The following is a 6913-nucleotide window of genomic DNA, read 5'->3' as shown; positions in this document are numbered from 1 at the left end:
GAGAACTATAATAACATTTCTGAAGAAGTAGCATCCCATGAAAATATAATGGAAGCAGAATTTAAGGGTGCCCCAATTGTATTCCCCAAAGCTGAAGCTGATGAACCTAAACATTCTGAAGTCGCCTATCTGGTATGCTCTGGGTCTGCTTGCTCTAAGCCCAAACCTGTAGGGACAGTGATGAAGCCTCTGCCATCCTGCCTACATTTATTTCCTGCTCTGTCTTTCTGTATCTGTTTGTCATCCTGTCTTTCACTTGCATCAAGAGATTTCTAGAGCAGGTAGTGTTGTACTGTGAACATACAATAGGATTTTAAGAAAATGCAATGAAATACCAAGGGGAGAACTATTCTGTGACTAAATAGTCAAGGTATTATGATAACAGTAATGAAATAACTGTGTAAATAGATGTGTGTATGCACGTAAATGCTTGTACAGTCTTTCATAGAATTTTAATGTAGTTTGCTCTGATAAAATTTACTGAGTTTACACAGTATTTTGTATAGGGACCAGCACTGGGCTAAGGTTTTGTTGATTTGTCAATCTGTTTTTTTAACGGTCTGAAAACCAACAATTATTATTTTGAACGAGCTCCCTATTTTAGCACCACAGTTATTAAAATAAAAGCAAAAAGTAGAAAATAAAAAGAAAAATTTTGAAAAAGAATCCTTATGTCTATCATCCTCAAAATGAGTACCTGTTGAAAGATAAAACATGCACAGACACAGGCAAAATTTTTTTGCAGACTTCACTTGTCAGTGCTCATGAGTCATCACTTACATAATTGTGTAAGTGACACTAAATGTAGTGGGTGGGACAGCTGTGACCTGAGGTTAAATGTCTCTACTGGACATTTCAAGGGTGAGTCTGTATGATTTCTTTTTTGGAGGCTTCAGTTAGTGTTAGACAGTATTTGATCCTAAACACAAGTGTCTGTAATGGTACCTGTTCTGCTTCATTTTTGTTAAGTGTTCCCAAAATATGACAAACCATCTGGCAAAATACCCACGCACTGAATCCATACCAAATTCAAGATTCCAGTCTTGATCTCCAAAGATATTTGGAGCTGTTATCTTGAAATGGTCAAAAGAAGCATTCAAACGTTATAGGAATGGATTCCATATTTCCATGGACTTCCAAAGAAACAGTGTTTCTCTGAAACTATAAAAGATTCATTACAAATGTGAAACTTCTGTGGCTTGAAGACAGAGAAGAAAAAACATGCAGGGCATATATAATTGTCAGAATAACAACACTCATACGGACAACGTTTGCTATGCACTTTCCATCACTTCTCCACCTGAACAGAATGGAAGAACCAAAGAGCAAAAAGCCTAGTAAAAAAAATTTAGCAGAGACATCTTGTTTTTTAGGTATTCAAACACCCCACAATCCATGCAGCTGTCAAATTTTCCTGATATATAGTATGGATAGATAGTGTAGGGCAGATTCATTGAAGGGAAAACATAACTAAATTAATAGTTACATGTTTAACAAAGACTGCAAGTTATTGTTGCTTTTGAACAAACACAAACACATTCTTTTCATGATAAGACTGTTAGAGAAAGCCAATCTCCAGCACTTGTACTCAAGGCACTTCTACTTTGTGTCTTTACCTATTTTTATATGCTAAGCATTTATTTATTTATTTATTTATTTAGAGAGGAAACAGCATTAATCTTTTGTGCAAGGGAGACAATGAGTTTGATATATTCCAAATATTTTAAGATGCTTTTTCTGCTCTTTCCCTCTAGCCCATTTCTAATCCCTAATTACTCCCTATTACACATGTCAAAATAAACAGGAGTCTTAGCACAGCAATGATCAATTCAATTCAGTTACACTTATACATGCCTGAGTATCATCCACAGTGCTTTTGAGGATTTACAGCATTTTGAACATGCCCAGAAGGTCCTAACTATCTACCTGTGTCCAAATCATTATTGCGAGGTCCTGATTCAGGCCAGGACCATTTTCTTCTGAGTCAGTCATGGCAGATGACCTTTAAAATTTAGCCTTCTTCTCCGTTTCTCCTTTGCTCCACAATGAAATCATGTAAAAATATTTGCTAATGTGTTTAGTCAGGTTGTCAAAAGCATGTCTCAATACTTTATTGATAAGCATAGTTTTTGAGATCCTCAAGTGAGTCTGAATATGCACACAAATTCTGCTTTTGGGATAGGACAGACTAAGCATCTCTTCAGTGTTTTCCAGTGTTTACATCCAAACATGAAGCATTGATTTTTGAGTAATTTTTACTTAGGGGAATAGGAATTTGCTTTGTTGGTACTCATGATGCTTAATTATCTGCTACACGTATACATGTATACAGACATGAAATTTAAAAAAAATACTCAGATGCTTAAATAATTATATATATACACAGGTGTGCAGTGTTTATGCATATAGATTTATGCCATCAAAAAAGGTTGTAATATATACTTTAATTCTCAACTGAATGTATTTGGCCCTCGTTCTCTGCTACTTCTATTTAAGGCTGTAGCAATGAAGGGAGATATATAGAGTTTCTGCCCAAATTACATAGAGGATAAAGTAGTCTATGTTGTACCAGCCAGCTATGTTCCTTCAGAGACTCCACTGTAGCTGAGAGTTGCTCAACAGTCTGTGTTACTTATTTTGCTTGGCACAACCTCCATAGCTTGGAGCTGTAAGAAGAGAAAATAGAAAGTGGTTTAGGAATGAGCTGTGCTGATCTTAAGTCTCGTGAGGATGCCTGACCAAGAAGGGGTGGCACTCTGCAGGAATGCTAGATGCTGCCTTAGCACTAGGAAAATGGACAAAAATCTCAGTGGTTCTGAGCTGCTGATCCAAAGAAAGGAAATATTACCTCACTGTTTGTATGGATCTGTTCCAACATCTTTAACATTAATATAGTCCATTCATTGGTGGCAGCTAGGACGTATGTCTTTAACTTAACCATGAGGATCCCAGTTGCAAGAAGAGAACCTCCAAATTAGTTTCACAGAGAGTACAAGTCACAGTTGTATGTATGCACACAGGTATGCACGTAAGAAATGTGAAGATGAATCTTTTCAGAACTTATAAAGGGTTTACAGAACTGTACTACAAAGGTATCGTACCTTCCTTCACACACCATGTGATAATGTCATATTTACTGTCAATTTTATTTGATTCCGTGTAACTACTATGCTACCCTTCTGCTCTGCTTTAATTAACAAAGTACCTTAGCTCAAAGACTACAATTCAAGGGTTCTTTCAAACTATATTAGGCAGCTAAAAAATGAAATTAAAAGAAAACAGAGTTCCGGCCAACAGAAACAAGTGACTCATTTCCTTGTGAAAACACACAAGGTTTATGTTACTCTGGCAACGATGTTCACCATTCCAGAATAAAGTCTCTTTGCTCCCTTCAGAGCTTTTATGTATTCCTGTTATAGTCTATGTTCCACTGTGACCTAACATTGAACCAAGTTATTCAGTTATTCACAAGAGACTGTAAGTTATGCTTTAATTTAGATAAATTCTAAGTCTACTACTTTGACAATGAATTAATACATACATACATTCTTTTTCACATTGAGGACTTCAGATGGAAAAAGTTGTTTCGGAAACAGATTGCTAATGTGTGCCACACCAGAACTGTGTGCTGTCATGATAAAGTTGAACTGCTGGGACTACATTCACGTAACCCTGCAAACAACAAACACATCAGAATTCCAGGGGCTTGTTTTCACAGGGAAGTCGATTAAATTGTATAACACATGCCAAAATACAGGTTAGGAAAAAGCCCAAATTTATACTCTCATTGTGAACATAACCACTTTTCAGGAGAATACCAACATAATGGGGATACAGAAATTCTGCCCTTTGGAAATCTTGCCAGAAAAAAAAAAAAAAAAAAAAAAAAAAAAAAAAAAAAAAAAAAAGGTTTTCTAATGCAACATCTCTCTCAGATACCAGATATAAAGATAAAAAAACATCATGTAGTAAGAAAGAAGTAAAAAGTTCCTGTTTCAAACCAGAACTATAATTTGGAATCTATTACTGATTTTCTTCAAGATGAAAGATAGCAAATTGCTACTAAACTGACAAGACACATTTTCTGCTTACATTTTGAAGCTGCTGCCCATGTACTTGGAGATTCCTCTGGAGTTAAAAAGGAATTTAGGGGATTTCGTCTGCTTGAGATCTTGCTTTTCTTGATAGGGAGGTAAACTTCAGCCTTAAAAGTAGCGTTTTCACAGAAGACTGTGCACATTAGAAGTTCCTAAATACTGCGTAGGAAAACTCCCACAGAACACATGACAAGCAGAAATACATTGCCACAAACTTCTGTAGAGTAGCTGAATTTGAAATCCATATGTCAAAAATGGAATTTTATGGCGTTTATGTGCACACATAGGTGTTCAGCTAAAGGGTGTCATTTACCTGTCTCTAACATTTTTTTGTCACTCATGTACAGCTCTGTCATGCAAATTAAATCTTGGAGAATTCCCATTAAAGTTCCTGAAAGCTTTGCCAAGGTTTTGCCCTTGTCCCTGAAAACATCAGGAAAGAATAGGCAAAATGCCATTTTGTGCCCAGATAATGGTAAAAACATCTTCATTTGTTTTCAGAATTAAAGCTTCACTATTTCAAAAGCACTATATTAATACTAAGCTGGAGTGTCACAAGAAGAAAGCAGAATGTTAAACTGAATTTGGATAAAGATAAATGAAAGCTCTGAAAAACTTTTATTGAAAAAATAGTGTTTCTTAAATAAAACCTTCCCAAAAATCACTGACACTTTTTAAATGCTTCCTGGACTTGGCTAGAATCTCATTAAATTACTGATCTTCATGATGACTTTGACAATGAATTCTATGATTTAGTTGTGGAACCCACAACCATGACTTACTACCAAAGCCAAAAGTGTAGTAGAATTCAAAACACGATTACACATCCTCATCCAAGTTCTTGGCTCCAGTTCTTTCTGCTGAACATTGCTGAGACAGCAGGAAGTAGATGGAAAGAAGTCTTAAAGGGGCAGCTGTGGATTCCCTGACACAGAAAAATCCTTGACTGAGGCAAAGTTGAAGAAATTCTGTCCTGCTCAACTCTTTTTCTTCATTGAAAGACATGGGTCAGGGCTGAAAGTTGGCAAGGAGGCTGCTGCCATGGGATCCTCATTTTTCTAAGATGCTCTGTATCACATGGCACACCTTGTAGATATATTTCTCTTGTTGCAGTATACTGGTGGCATTCTGAGCATTGTTGAAGAAAAAGCTGTTTATGTACATGTCCAAAGTGGGGATTAGATGGGATAAATTAGATAGGACCATACTGCTTTGAGACATACAAGCATTCATGTTCCAAAGCAAAAGCTGCTGGTCAGCTCATTGTTAAAGGTCTAGATGAAAACTTCCTTTCTATGGTTTCTTGTATAGTTCACTCAAATATCTGGACTTAGTTATTAGCAGATGCAGACTACATGTCTGGACACTGAAGGGCTTGCAGGCCTTTTTCCACACGGCTGTTCTTCTACTGCAGCACTTCTGTTTTCACACAGAGATGCAGTGCCAACATACAGATAAGAAATGCGGGCAGAAATATTCTGCCTTTCTTTTCATCTTTAATAATTGAAACAAACAATATATAGCAGAATCACCAAGCAAAAAATGCTGCTTTATGTGAGTGATTAAAGTGAAAAGGCTTCCTTCTTACTGTAAGACCTCACAACACTGTGTACTGCCATAAGCATTCTTGGATATTACAAGGTATTGAGTAAGTACTACATAATCAGCATGTGCTCCAAATGCTTGTTATAAAATATGCATAAGCTGTAATTGCCTGTGAAAGTCGAATGTTGATAAGAAATAATAATTGTAGTTTTGGCCTTGATCCTTAAAAGACATGTCTCACACTCTAATAAAATACAGTAGCTAATATAAAACTCATTATTAGCTTATGAGAAAGGAAATAATTTCACCCAGACTAAATTGTACCTGTAACATATAAATATATTAAAATTGATAAAATGGCACTAGGTTACACGAGCCTGATGCTTAATGTTGACTGCTATAAACTCATGAAACTACAAGAATAAATTTCACCTTAAACTGTTGCATGCTGAATATCAGCTCCATTTCTCCAATGTGCCTGGAAACCTTCCCATAAGACACAAGCACACAGAAAGAAAACTGCCTGACTGCAGTCAGCAGCAAATGACAATTATGACATCTCTGATTACAGCATGAGGTCCACTATTGTCAGCAGTGGCTTGCTCATTGCTCACTGTTGTCATTTTACTTTTTTTTTTTTTCCCAGTGTGTACATTGCCAAGGTAGTTTTAAAATAAATAAATAAATAAATAAATAAACAAATAAATAAGTACAAGCTGAACCATTTTTGAGGACTCAGAATAATATGCTAAAAAATAGGAAAGACCATGTTGTACAGCAGCAGCCTTTCACATCCACAAACCTTCTCCCATTACTGGTTCACAATGAAACTACTGCAAGTAAAAGAGACGCTGAGAGTCAGTGGCTACAACTGGAAAGGAGGTTTCTCAGATGTGTCTTTCAATGTGAGGGCAGAGGCATACAAGTTGTATTTAGCCACAAGAAGCTTGCACAGGTGGAATTAAGATGACTCGCTCATTCTGACCTGTTTTGCAGAGGAAACAAGCTGGTACATTTTTACTATCTGGAGGGGTTTTTCCCCAAGCATCTGGCAACATTGTTAGGTGAAATAAATTACAATAATCAGCCCTGGAAGTCACAAATGCATGGATCAGGAATGTATTACACATGGGTCTTGCAAGCTCTCCAACTCTTTTTTTTATTATTATTATTAAAACACTTCAAAGGACTGCTTTCACCTGCAAAAAAATTGTTCTTTCAACAATAGTTTTGCTGCGTGTACAAAAAAACAAGGGCATTGGGAAATATGT

Source organism: Netta rufina, assembly GCF_964035555.1.
Source record: "Netta rufina genome assembly, chromosome: 6".
NCBI lineage: Eukaryota > Metazoa > Chordata > Aves > Anseriformes > Anatidae > Netta > Netta rufina.
This window is presented reverse-complemented; position numbering follows the sequence as displayed.